Raw genomic sequence first — 14,410 nt, forward strand, 5'->3', positions numbered from 1 at the left:
TAACAGGCTTGAGGAAAACGACGATAAGGAATATCAGATTATTTTGCCGCATCTGCCCACCGGACGTGTTGTTTTCAACACAGTTTTTTTGCACGGTGACGTACGAGTGCGACCCTTCAGGGTTGAAGATTTCCGGGACGCCCAGGCCAAGATTGGTACGCTCCCAGACGTGGTGGCCTTGGGGGCTTACAAAATAAACCATGTCTGGGCGGTGACTTTGAACAGCACGGAAGCAACCAAGCGGCTGCTAGCATTCAAGGAGCTTCAAGTGAAAGGTCGACGGTGTATCGTCATTGACCCGGAGGACCAACAGGTGAAGCTACGGCTCCACTGGATGTTGCACGGCGTGGCGGATGAAGATATCCGAACAGCTTTTGCGGCGTTCGGCGAGGTGACGGAAGTGACCCGTGAGCGGTGGCGAGTCCAGGGAGTGCACGAAAAGGGCTCAACAACGAGAACGTGCTTCTGAAGTTGAAGCCTGGGATGAAGATAGAAGACCTGCCTCACCAGATAAGAGTAGCAGGGGAGTTGGCCCTTGTTGTGGTGCCTGGGCGGCCCATACAGTGCCTGCGCTGCCGCGGGACCGGTCATGTGCGCCGGGAATGTAAGATTCCGCGGTGTGCGACGTGTAAGCGGTTTGGCCACTCGGAGGAAGACTGCGTACGAACGTATGCAGTGGCTACTGCACCAACAGCGAGGGCGGACATGACGGAACATCGAATGGATGTCGCAGAGACGGAGGATGCCGCAAAAGGGGTCGGAGAGGACGAGAGGGTGACAGCAACGACAGGCATGTTAGTGCCCCCGGGGGGTGGTGACGAGATGCTCGGTGGACCAGACAGGGAAGTGGCATTGCCAAGCAACGGACCGTCGGAAGGAGAAAAGGTGAGCGATGCCGATAACCCAAAAATTGAACTTCCGGAGTCTGCGGGCAGAAGGGGGACCCTCGAAGGGAGCAGCGGCCGAGCGACCAACGTCCAGGGCCCTGCGAAGCGTGCCCACGACGGGAGCGCCAGTGAGACGAATGAGGCAGATACAGCTAGCAACGACGAGCCGCCGATAAAAACGCCAATAGGGTGGAGGGCGACCTTCAAACCAAGACCGAATGTCTCGACGGACAGGAGAGCTGCCGAAAAGCCGCCCCCGTCACAAGGTCTGCCAGTCCAACCTCATGGCTCTGGCGTCAACGAAAGCGTCTAGCGCCATGCTAGACGTGAAGGGTAAGCACCATTCTCTTGGCCTCTTTTCACTCTAAGAAAATGGCTTATGTACTGTCACTAAAGGTTGCGACCCTTAACGTGAGAGGTCTAGCAGCAAAAAGGAAGCAGAGCCAGGTCCTGCGCCTTTTAAATGAAAATGACATCGATATACTTGGAGTTCAAGAGACAAAAGTCGAGGGTGAACAAGGGACCGAGAGCATGGTGCAACGTTTCACGTCGCGGTTTTACGCAGTTGTCAGCCATGCAGTCGGTACATCTGCTGGATGCGTCCTGTTTGTGAAGAAGTTGCCGGGTCTTGTAGTGCAGTCGCATGCTTCTTTTCCGTCGGGTCGGGGCGTGGTCCTCGATTTTAGTTTTTGCTCGGCTGAGTGGCGTGCTGTTTGTATATATGCACCTACGGTAGTTGATGAGAGGGCTGCTTTGTTTGATTTTGTTGAAGATTATTTAAACACGGATAAACTTGTCTTTCTGGGAGATTTCAATTGTGTACTGAGCTCCGGTGACAAAACTAGCCATCGTACATTTAGGGATCGTAGCACAGAGGTACTTTCGCGCTTGATTGACGAGTTTGCACTGGAAGACGTTGCAGAGTGTCTCACGAGCGAGCGACGGGTTCAGTATACGCATTTTCAGGGTGCTAGCCACGCCCGCCTTGACAGAATTTATGTGGCCGCAGAACTGGCTCCAAAATGTCAGGATTATTATGATTTGGCGGTAACGTACTCAGATCACTGCATGGTTCAGTGTACAATTGGAACAAGAAAGAGAGGTAGCGGTTTTAGTTGGGAATTGTGGAAGTTAAATAATAAACTGCTGAATGACGAGCAATTCACCAGACTAGTAGAAGAAGAAATTGGTAGGATTTGTCAGGAGGACAGCCACGAACTGGGTCAAGAATGGGAACTGTGTAAGCAACAAATAAAAATCAAAGCTATAGAAAAGGCCAGCTGCATAAGGTTTCAAGAAAAACAAAATGAAATGCATTTAAGATCTTTGCTAGATAAATTGTTAGGCCTGGAGTGTAACACGCCAGGGTTATACATGGACGATATTAGAAAAATAAAAGACTTCAACTGAATGACGAAGACCGTTATCGCGGAGCACTGGTGCGTGCGAGAGCGGAAAAACTTGCCATGGATGAGACGCCGACAAAAAGATCGTTGGGAATAGAAAAAGCAAATGCAAGGCGAAATCACGTGGCAGAGGTAGATTGGGCAGGACGCACAGAGACCGATAACGAAGGAATCGCGAAAGCTTTCCGGGAGTATATTGAAGAGCTATTTTCGTCCCGAGAGGTTAATTTGGACCGTTTCAAAGAATCCTTTCTTGACGCGATGACAAAAATTGATGACGAACAAAAAGAAAGACTGGAGCGGCCAATAAGCGAAAAAGAAGTGCAGCAGGCAATAGAAAATTTAAACCCAGGGAAATCACCCGGGCCTGATGGCCTGAGTGCGGCTTTTTATAAAGCGTTCAAGGAACAGCTATCTCCTTTGCTGTGTGCCTTATTTAATGAAGCGTATGAACTGAAGGCACTGCCTGCGTCTTTCGGATCGTCGCACACAGTACTTATTCCGAAAACTGACCAACCAGATAAGCTTAGGCAGTTGTCGTCTTACAGGCCCATTGCTCTGACAAACGTTGATTACAAGATTTATATGAAGGTGCTTGCTGGCGGACTACAAACGGTTATATGCGAACTAGTGGGCCCTCACCAAACGTGCGGTATCAAAGGGCGATCCATCTTTCAGAACATTCACAAAGCGAGAAGTTTGCTCGAATGCTGCGATGCAACTCATGCGTGTGTTGCTTTACTGCAGTTGGACTTGGAAAAAGCTTTTGATTGTGTGGCGCATACTATTCTGTTCAGTTTATTAGACCATGTTAATGTCGGCTCTGTTATTCGAGAGGGAGTGGCCTTGGCGTACCGTAACGGCACTACGAGATTAATTGTCAATAAGTCACTGGGGGCCCCCATCAACGTACGACGTTCGGTGCGCCAAGGTTGCCCCCTCAGCCCTCTTTTGTTCGGCATTTATATTGAAACATTGTGTTTAAGCATCCTACATAACAATGACATTGATGGTTTTCGACTGCAGGAGTCAGAAGTCAAATTGCTGGCTTACGCAGACGACGTTGCGGTTTTTTGTGTGAATAAGGAGAGTATAAAGAGGACAGTGGATGTGGTAAAACATTTTAGCAAAGTCACAGGGAGTAAAGTTAACTGGGGTAAGTGCCTGGGATTTTGGCACGGAGAATGGCAGCTGACCTCCGACACTTACGCTAATGTGTCGTGGGTTACAACGCCTGCAAAGTACTTGGGTGTGCCCTTGGAATTTTACAAGGAAAGCGAGCCATACTGGCTAGAGCAGGTCAGAGAAACCCGTGAAAAAGCGGAGAAATGGAAAAGCGCTCAATTATCAATATTTGCAAGAGCCGCAGTTTGCAACCTTTTTTTAATTAGTAAGTTATGGTATGTAATGCAAGTGTTGCATTGCTCCCGTGTAAATGTGCAAAAATTGCATCGAGTTTTTGCGGTGTTTGTTTGGGCCTCGAGTTGGGAGAGGTGCAGTCGGACAAATTTGTTCCGGCAGGTGAAGCATGGGGGGCTTGGTCTGGGTCATTTGTTTGTGCGATAGATTGTAAACCGGTTTATGTTTTTTAGGGATGCCAGTGATCCATTCCTGCGCACAGTGTGTCAACAAAGACTTGGTCGAGCGTTGCCTGATTTCGTAGTTTATACTCAATGTATGCCGGGCTCTCTTTTTGGATTCTTTAGGGAAATTGTTGTGAGCGTGAAATTCTTAAGCACACGTTTTTCGAAAGAGTATTTAAGTAATGTTAAAAGGAGAACATTATACAAGGATGTTTGTGAAGTGGTGTTCCCGGTGCCCTTGTACCGAGCTTTATACTATGGAGGCACAGGAAGTAATGTATTAAAACGCGTAAAGAAAATGCAAGTTGCTCCGGGAGCTAAAACGTTTTTCTTTATGCTACATACCGGTACTTTGAGTGTAAAATCATTTATGGAGGAGAAGGGTATGTTCCTACCGTGGGGGGCCCAATGTCTCATCTGCAAACAGCCAGAGACAATAGATCACGTGTTTTTGCATTGCTGGGAGGGGGTATATTTGTGGGATGTTCTGCAAAGGACAATAAAAAAACAGTTGCCACTTGATTCCCATGGCATTAGGTATTTGCCATTGGAAAACCACGATGATATGCCGTTAGACCAGGTTATGTTAATGTGCCTCCACAGTATATGGCGCGCACGAATGGCTGGTTATCACTGCGATCCAGATGCACGGCCAGCCCGCATGATATTTCCGTGAAAGTGTGCAGCGATGGCTCGACGTGCTTAAATTGCAACCATGTGCTCCTGAGTGGCTGTCAAAGCTGGAACCTTTGACGGTGCTCAAGGAATTTTAACATGACAATGCCTGCCCCTCAGTGGGTGTTAGGCAACGCTAGATACCTTTGTGTACATATATTATTCCTTTTTTTCCTGTTGTTTTCAGTTCCAGTGCTGTGTATTTGTGTCAAAGCCAGGCAATAAAGAAAAAAAAAAAAAGTCGTGGCCAAGTGGTTAAGGCGATGGACTTGAAATCCATTGGGGTCTCCCCGCACAGGTTCGAATCCTGTCGGCTGCGTGATATGGGTCAAGCACTTATGTTTCGCAAAATTTAGGCATTCATGCAAGCACGAGTGCTCGTACATGTTCTACAGCACTCAACCGCAGTCGTGGCCGAGTGGTTAAGGCGATGGACTTGAAATCCATTGGGGTCTCCCCGCACAGGTTCGAATCCTGTCGGCTGCGTGATATGGGTCAAGCACTTATGTTTTGCAAAATTTAGGCATTCATGCAAGCACGAGTGCTCGTACATGTTCTACAGCACTCAACCGCAGTCGTGGCCGAGTGATTCTGCTTCCGGCCACGCCAGTGAACGGACGCAGGATGCAGGGCTCCTCAGGAGCGGCTTCAGCGGCCATGTCAGGCCGCGGTAACAGGACTGCTGGAAAGGACAACACTTACCAGGTCGTTTTGCCTGCACTTCCAACAGGTCGGTTTGTTTTGAATACCGTTTTCTTGCACGCCGATATCAGGGCCCGCCCGTACCGGGTGGAAGATTTCCGGGATGCTTTAGCACAACACTCGCTAATCCCCGATGTTATCGCTATGGGGGCGTATCGGATGAGCCACGTCTGGGCCGTCACTCTCAAGGATACTGAAGCCGTCAACAAGATTGTCAGTGTAGGTGAGCTGTCTGTGAAAAACGGTCGCTGCTTGGTGATTGACCCGGCGAACCAGGACGTGCGACTCAAGCTTCACTGGCTACTTCACAACGTGCCAGATGAAGATGTTCGTGCTGCATTTGCGCCGTACGGAAGGGTGTCAGACGTTTCCCGGGAGCGCTGGCGTGTTAAAGGTATGCTGGAAAAGGGCTCTACAACTAGACTCGTCACGCTGAAGCTGAAAGCTGGCATGAAGCTCGACGACCTGCCGCATCAGCTCAATGTTAGCGGTGAGCTCGCGCTCGTCATTGTGCCAGGCAGACCCCCGTTGTGCCTACGCTGCCGGAGTACGGGTCACATCCGCAAAGAGTGCCGGGTTCCTCGCTGCGGAACCTGCCGACGGTTCGGGCATGAAGACAACCAGTGTGCACGAACCTACGCTAGCATTGCCGGACCTGGGACCAGCGAAGACTCGTCCGAGTTAATTATGGACGAGGCGGATGCGGAGGAGGCTGCTGACATTAGAGGTCAGTCAACGAAACAGGACGCGCCTTCCATGACGGTTTTAACAAAGGGTAAGGTGATGGTCTCAAATGAAAAGAATGAACCTCGGCATGTCTTGAACGTTCCATCCCAGGACCATGAAAGCGAGTCAAAGGAAGGGTCAGAAGACTTAACCAAATTTTCTGACGCTGAGGATCATCTCAGTACTGAGCCTTCCTGTACTGATGCCATGGAGGTTGGGCCGGAGACAGCAGCCTTAATTGCCGCGAAACGTCCGCATGAGGAAAGCGCCGAGGAGACTCAGCTGCCAGGCGGTGTTTGTGGTGAGCCGCCGCCGAAAACTTCTGGCATCCGAAGAGCCACGTTAAGACCGAAGCCGAACTTCTCGGCTGACACGCGGCAGGCGGGGAAACCGCCTCCATAGTTTTTGTGGAGACCTGAACGATTTGTGGGTCGGCTGCCTACCGACCAGCGTCACGAACCTTCTGCAACCAAGTGGTGCGTGTGTTAGCAAAAATGAAACAATGGGCTTGGACTTCGTTTGAATGCATCCCGACATTCTGCTGGCAGGACATTACATGCATGCATACGCCGCTGTTTGTCAGAAGCGGAGGCCACGCAACCATGAAGGTAGGCACCATGCCGGTACTGGCGTCTCTCTCTAGTACATGACTCTCAAGCTTAATTCGCCGTTACACGTAGCTACTTTGAATGTTAGAGGACTGGGAGCGAGAAGGCGACAATGCCAGCTCAGTCGCCTCCTTGTGGATAATGATATAGATATAGCAGCTGTGCAAGAGTCAAAGATTGAGAGCCAAGAAAGCACTGACCGTATGGTGGCTTCTTTTCAAACAAACTTTTATGTGTGTGTATGCCATTCTGTTGGTGTATCGGGTGGGTGCCTTTTATTTATACGTAACACGCTGGGAGTAAGCGTAGAGTCCGTTTTTGCCTGTCCAAGTGGTCGGCTTTTGGTTACCGATTTTACCTACTCTAATTTATGCTGGCGTGTTGTGTGTGTGTATGCTCCCAATTCAGGGCGTGAGCGTGAATTGTTTTTTCAGTCTATTGAGTTGTGGTTGAAGGTCGACAAAATCTTGCTTGTACTTGGTGACTACAACTGTGTGTGCGCAGCTGTGGACCGAGCGACCAAGGGTAAACCTCGAAGAGACAGGAGCTCCGAGCTGTTGAATGCACTTGTACATGAGTATAGCCTTGAGGATGTTGGTAGTGTGTTCTCCACTGGAAACCAGCCAGAGTTCACGCACTTTCAGCGAGATAGCCATGCCAGATTGGACAGGGTGTATGCCTCGGTAGATCTTGTTTCCCTATGTACTGCATATGATGTCAAACCTGTGTCTTTCAGCGATCATTGTCTCGTGAGTGCAGTGTTTGGTCGCAAAGGAAAGAAATCGCGATTTAACTGGTACCTATGGAAACTGAATGCCAAACTTCTTGCCGATGAAGAGTTCCTTACTGAAGTTAAGACAGAGTTTGAAAATCGTCTTGCTATGCCACCAGTAAGTTTTGCAGCGGAATCGGACAGCTTCAAAGAGTGGGTCAAATTGAAAGCAATAGAAAAGAGTAGTAAGCTGCGATACAAAGAGAAAGAAAAAGAAAAAGAACTGAATGAACAACTTGCTCTTTTTTTGAGCATGGAAAGTACTGTGCCAGGGCATTTCGCCAGTAAAATACGAGAGCTTAAAAGTGAGCTGGAAACAATCGACAGCGAAAGATACACAGCGGCTGTCATACGTGCAAGGGCTGAAAAACTTTGGGCTGGAGAAGTGCCGACAAAACGAGCCCTAGCAGACGAGAAAAGATACGCCTGCCAGAAAGAAATTAGGAGTATAAGGTATGGCGGCCATATCACAGAAGATGCTAAAGATATTCAGCATGCGGTAGCAGAGCACTTCGAAGAACTGCTTAGCGCTAAGCTTGAGACTGTAGGCGGCTTTCAAACAGACTTTCTAAGACTGATGCCTGCACTGGATGACGAAAGTAAAGCGCGCCTAGAAACACCGATAACGTTGCAGGAGATAGAATCTGCAATAGATGACCTGACACCTGGGAAGGCCCCTGGGCCGGATGGTCTAAGCGCTGCCTTCTTTAAAACTTTTCAGCAGTATGCGGCTCAGTTTATGCTCGATGTAATCACTGAAGCTTATGAACGTAATACTGTTCCATTGTCTTTCGCTACATCGCACATTGTGCTAATACCCAAGACAGATGATCCGGAAAAACGACTGTTGGTGGGGTCATATCGACCGATTAGCCTCACCAATGTTGACTACAAGGTGTATATGAAGGTTTTAGCAAAAAGACTGCAAAGCGTAATAAAAAAACTGGTTGGATCTCATCAAACGTGCGGCATCAAGGGTCGATCCATTGCCACGAATATACATGTCGCAAGAACCGTACTAGAATGTGTTGATGCACTCGGTGGTCAGATAGCCATGATGCAGTTAGATTTGGCGAAAGCCTTTGACCGTGTTTCTCACGAAATTCTTTTTTCCATTTTGGAGCATTCTAACCTTGGAAAAGTCATAGTGGAGGGTGTTAAAATGGCTTACGCGAACTGCACGACCCGTATTATAGTGAATGGTGAACTGACTGACAGCATCGCAGTACGTTCATCGGTAAGGCAGGGCTGCCCACTCTCACCCCTGTTTTTTGCACTGTATTTAGAGCCACTTTGCTTGGCTATCATTGATAGCGATCGCATTTTAGGGTTCAAGCTGCAATCAGCACACGTGAAAATGCTGGCATATGCTGATGACATAGCAGTGTTTTGTGCAACTAGAAAGAGCATCTGTGAAGTTACGGGTGTCGTCCAAACATTTTGTGATCAAACCGGATGTAAGATCAATTGGGAGAAAAGCTCTGGGTTTTGGCACGGTGATTGGGACGTGACACCTGATTTCTTCTGTAAGCTGCGATGGTCTGCTCTCCCAACGCGATATATATGCGTGCCTTTAGATTGTTACCGAGATGCCAACATGCACTGGATGGAAGAAACATCCAGAGCGAAAGAAAAAGCGAATGCGTGGCAAGGAAGGCAACTCTCAATGTTTTCGCGCGCTTCCATTTGCAATGTTTTTCTTATTTCAAGGCTGTGGTACCTCATGAATGTGTTGTGTGTCTCACGAACCTCAATTCAGAAAATGCACCGCGTTTTTGCTGTTTTTATTTGGGCATCCACATGGGAAAAAACCACCCGGACGAACTTGTTTATTTCTGTTAAAAGGGGCGGGCTTGGCCTTGCTCATTTGTTCTTGCGACAAGTGGTTTCGCGATTTATATTCCTGCGTGATCAAAAAGATACCTTTCTAAGAACTGTGATGCAAGTGCGATTGCAGAGGCTGCTCCCTGAATGGATTGTGTCATGTGAAAGCATGCCTGGTACTGTGACTGGCTACCTGCGCGAAGTTGTTTTTTCGTGCAAGTTGCTGGAAGTGCGGTTTTCTTTTGATTACCTTTTCAATGTTCCCAGAAAAAAAACTGTATAAAGATCTCATTGACGTGATGCTGCCGGTGCCTTTTTACAGGGAAATACACTGTGGAGGCCCAGGGCAGGATGTTTTGAAAAGAGTAAAGAAGATGCCCGTGAGGCCATCTGCTAAAACGTTCCTTTTCAAACTTCACTCTAATACGCTCCCTGTTAAAACCTGGCTGAATGAAAAAGGTATCTTCGTCCCATGGACAACAAATTGCCTGTTGTGCAAAAAACCGGAGACAATTGAACACGTCTTCTTACAGTGTTGGGATGCTGTTTTTCTGTGGGACGTCCTCCAAAGGACAATTAAAAAGGAACTTCCCCTAACTCCGTACGGAATCAGATTCCTACCAGTGCAGAACGATGATGCACCTTATGATTTAATTATGCTTCTTGGTCTCCATTGTTTGTGGAAAACACGAATGCAGGTGCGTCACGCAGATATAAATACACGATCTGCGCGTGAAAACTTCATTGAAAGTGCGGTGTATATACGCGAAACTTTCAGGATGCAGCAGGATCCACCACATTGGCAATGTCTATTTGATGAGTTGGTGAACCTGAAAAGATTTTAGCCGCGTACGCGTTAGCTCAAGTGTAGTTGACGTGTTTTATCATGTGTATTTTTGTTTTCTGTTTCACGGCAATAAAGAAAAAAAAAAAAAGCAGTCGTGGCCAAGTGGTTAAGGCGATGGACTTGAAATCCATTGGGGTGTCCCCGCACAGGTTCGAATCCTGTCGGCTGCGTGATATGGGTCAAGCACTTATGTTTTGCAAAAATTAGGCATTCATGCAAGCACGAGTGCTCGTACATGTTCTACAGCACTCAACCGCAGTCGTGGCCGAGACATTCTACTTCCGGCCACCGGCGTGTACGGACGCAGAATGATGAGCTCCGGCGGAGCGGCGATTGCGGCCCAGGCTGGCCGCGGTAACAGGCTTGAGGAAAACGACGATAAGGAATATCAGATTATTTTGCCGCATCTGCCCACCGGACGTGTTGTTTTCAACACAGTTTTTTTGCACGGTGACGTACGAGTGCGACCCTTCAGGGTTGAAGATTTCCGGGACGCCCTGGCCAAGATTGGTACGCTCCCAGACGTGGTGGCCTTGGGGGATTACAAAATAAACCATGTCTGGGCGGTGACTTTGAACAGCACGGAAGCAACCAAGCGGCTGCTAGCATTCAAGGAGCTTCAAGTGAAAGGTCGACGGTGTATCGTCATTGACCCGGAGGACCAACAGGTGAAGCTACGGCTCCACTGGATGTTGCACGGCGTGGCGGATGAAGATATCCGAACAGCTTTTGCGGCGTTCGGCGAGGTGACGGAAGTGACCCGTGAGCGGTGGCGAGTCCAGGGAGTGCACGAAAAGGGCTCAACAACGAGAACGTGCTTCTGAAGTTGAAGCCTGGGATGAAGATAGAAGACCTGCCTCACCAGATAAGAGTAGCAGGGGAGTTGGCCCTTGTTGTGGTGCCTGGGCGGCCCATACAGTGCCTGCGCTGCCGCGGGACCGGTCATGTGCGCCGGGAATGTAAGATTCCGCGGTGTGCGACGTGTAAGCGGTTTGGCCACTCGGAGGAAGACTGCGTACGAACGTATGCAGTGGCTACTGCACCAACAGCGAGGGCGGACATGACGGAACATCGAATGGATGTCGCAGAGACGGAGGATGCCGCAAAAGGGGTCGGAGAGGACGAGAGGGTGACAGCAACGACAGGCATGTTAGTGCCCCCGGGGGGTGGTGACGAGATGCTCGGTGGACCAGACAGGGAAGTGGCATTGCCAAGCAACGGACCGTCGGAAGAAGAAAAGGTGAGCGATGCCGATAACCCAAAAATTGAACTTCCGGAGTCTGCGGGCAGAAGGGGGACCCTCGAAGGGAGCAGCGGCCGAGCGACCAACGTCCAGGGCCCTGCGAAGCGTGCCCACGACGGGAGCGCCAGTGAGACGAATGAGGCAGATACAGCTAGCAACGACGAGCCGCCGATAAAAACGCCAATAGGGTGGAGGGCGACCTTCAAACCAAGACCGAATGTCTCGACGGACAGGAGAGCTGCCGAAAAGCCGCCCCCGTCACAAGGTCTGCCAGTCCAACCTCATGGCTCTGGCGTCAACGAAAGCGTCTAGCGCCATGCTAGACGTGAAGGGTAAGCACCATTCTCTTGGCCTCTTTTCACTCTAAGAAAATGGCTTATGTACTGTCACTAAAGGTTGCGACCCTTAACGTGAGAGGTCTAGCAGCAAAAAGGAAGCAGAGCCAGGTCCTGCGCCTTTTAAATGAAAATGACATCGATATACTTGGAGTTCAAGAGACAAAAGTCGAGGGTGAACAAGGGACCGAGAGCATGGTGCAACGTTTCACGTCGCGGTTTTACGCAGTTGTCAGCCATGCAGTCGGTACATCTGCTGGATGCGTCCTGTTTGTGAAGAAGTTGCCGGGTCTTGTAGTGCAGTCGCATGCTTCTTTTCCGTCGGGTCGGGGCGTGGTCCTCGATTTTAGTTTTTGCTCGGCTGAGTGGCGTGCTGTTTGTATATATGCACCTACGGTAGTTGATGAGAGGGCTGCTTTGTTTGATTTTGTTGAAGATTATTTAAACACGGATAAACTTGTCTTTCTGGGAGATTTCAATTGTGTACTGAGCTCCGGTGACAAAACTAGCCATCGTACATTTAGGGATCGTAGCACAGAGGTACTTTCGCGCTTGATTGACGAGTTTGCACTGGAAGACGTTGCAGAGTGTCTCACGAGCGAGCGACGGGTTCAGTATACGCATTTTCAGGGTGCTAGCCACGCCCGCCTTGACAGAATTTATGTGGCCGCAGAACTGGCTCCAAAATGTCAGGATTATTATGATTTGGCGGTAACGTACTCAGATCACTGCATGGTTCAGTGTACAATTGGAACAAGAAAGAGAGGTAGCGGTTTTAGTTGGGAATTGTGGAAGTTAAATAATAAACTGCTGAATGACGAGCAATTCACCAGACTAGTAGAAGAAGAAATTGGTAGGATTTGTCAGGAGGACAGCCACGAACTGGGTCAAGAATGGGAACTGTGTAAGCAACAAATAAAAATCAAAGCTATAGAAAAGGCCAGCTGCATAAGGTTTCAAGAAAAACAAAATGAAATGCATTTAAGATCTTTGCTAGATAAATTGTTAGGCCTGGAGTGTAACACGCCAGGGTTATACATGGACGATATTAGAAAAATAAAAGACTTCAACTGAATGACGAAGACCGTTATCGCGGAGCACTGGTGCGTGCGAGAGCGGAAAAACTTGCCATGGATGAGACGCCGACAAAAAGATCGTTGGGAATAGAAAAAGCAAATGCAAGGCGAAATCACGTGGCAGAGGTAGATTGGGCAGGACGCACAGAGACCGATAACGAAGGAATCGCGAAAGCTTTCCGGGAGTATTATGAAGAGCTATTTTCGTCCCGAGAGGTTAATTTGGACCGTTTCAAAGAATCCTTTCTTGACGCGATGACAAAAATTGATGACGAACAAAAAGAAAGACTGGAGCGGCCAATAAGCGAAAAAGAAGTGCAGCAGGCAATAGAAAATTTAAACCCAGGGAAATCACCCGGGCCTGATGGCCTGAGTGCGGCTTTTTATAAAGCGTTCAAGGAACAGCTATCTCCTTTGCTGTGTGCCTTATTTAATGAAGCGTATGAACTGAAGGCACTGCCTGCGTCTTTCGGATCGTCGCACACAGTACTTATTCCGAAAACTGACCAACCAGATAAGCTTAGGCAGTTGTCGTCTTACAGGCCCATTGCTCTGACAAACGTTGATTACAAGATTTATATGAAGGTGCTTGCTGGCGGACTACAAACGGTTATATGCGAACTAGTGGGCCCTCACCAAACGTGCGGTATCAAAGGGCGATCCATCTTTCAGAACATTCACAAAGCGAGAAGTTTGCTCGAATGCTGCGATGCAACTCATGCGTGCGTTGCTTTACTGCAGTTGGACTTGGAAAAAGCTTTTGATTGTGTGGCGCATACTATTCTGTTCAGTTTATTAGACCATGTTAATGTCGGCTCTGTTATTCGAGAGGGAGTGGCCTTGGCGTACCGTAACTGCACTACGAGATTAATTGTCAATAAGTCACTGGGGGCCCCCATCAACGTACGACGTTCGGTGCGCCAAGGTTGCCCCCTCAGCCCTCTTTTGTTCGGCATTTATATTGAAACATTGTGTTTAAGCATCCTACATAACAATGACATTGATGGTTTTCGACTGCAGGAGTCAGAAGTCAAATTGCTGGCTTACGCAGACGACGTTGCGGTTTTTTGTGTGAATAAGGAGAGTATAAAGAGGACAGTGGATGTGGTAAAACATTTTAGCAAAGTCACAGGGAGTAAAGTTAACTGGGGTAAGTGCCTGGGATTTTGGCACGGAGAATGGCAGCTGACCTCCGACACTTACGCTAATGTGTCGTGGGTTACAACGCCTGCAAAGTACTTGGGTGTGCCCTTGGAATTTTACAAGGAAAGCGAGCCATACTGGCTAGAGCAGGTCAGAGAAACCCGTGAAAAAGCGGAGAAATGGAAAAGCGCTCAATTATCAATATTTGCAAGAGCCGCAGTTTGCAACCTTTTTTTAATTAGTAAGTTATGGTATGTAATGCAAGTGTTGCATTGCTCCCGTGTAAATGTGCAAAAATTGCATCGAGTTTTTGCGGTGTTTGTTTGGGCCTCGAGTTGGGAGAGGTGCAGTCGGACAAATTTGTTCCGGCAGGTGAAGCATGGGGGGCTTGGTCTGGGTCATTTGTTTGTGCGACAGATTGTAAACCGGTTTATGTTTTTTAGGGATGCCAGTGATCCATTCCTGCGCACAGTGTGTCAACAAAGACTTGGTCGAGCGTTGCCTGATTTCGTAGTTTATACTCAATGTATGCCGGGCTCTCTTTTTGGATTCTTTAGGGAAATTGTTGTGAGCGTGAAATTCT

The 14,410-nt window shown here is 48.6% G+C and overlaps 2 non-coding genes across 2 annotated transcripts; both read left to right on the forward strand.

Moving 5' to 3' along the window:
• Positions 1–4,955: 4,955 nt before the first annotated feature.
• Positions 4,956–5,037, forward strand: TRNAS-UGA (transfer RNA serine (anticodon UGA)). Its single transcript has one exon. It is a non-coding gene; the product is annotated as a tRNA-Ser (tRNA).
• A 5,081-nt stretch (positions 5,038–10,118) lies between these two features.
• On the forward strand, positions 10,119–10,200 carry TRNAS-UGA (transfer RNA serine (anticodon UGA)). The gene has a single exon. It is a non-coding gene; the product is annotated as a tRNA-Ser (tRNA).
• Positions 10,201–14,410: the final 4,210 nt, after the last annotated feature.

The sequence above is a fragment of the Amblyomma maculatum genome, chromosome 2 (assembly GCF_055883805.1).
Source record: "Amblyomma maculatum isolate TAMU_Amacu chromosome 2, ASM5588380v1, whole genome shotgun sequence".
In the NCBI taxonomy this organism is placed as follows: Eukaryota; Metazoa; Arthropoda; class Arachnida; order Ixodida; family Ixodidae; genus Amblyomma; species Amblyomma maculatum.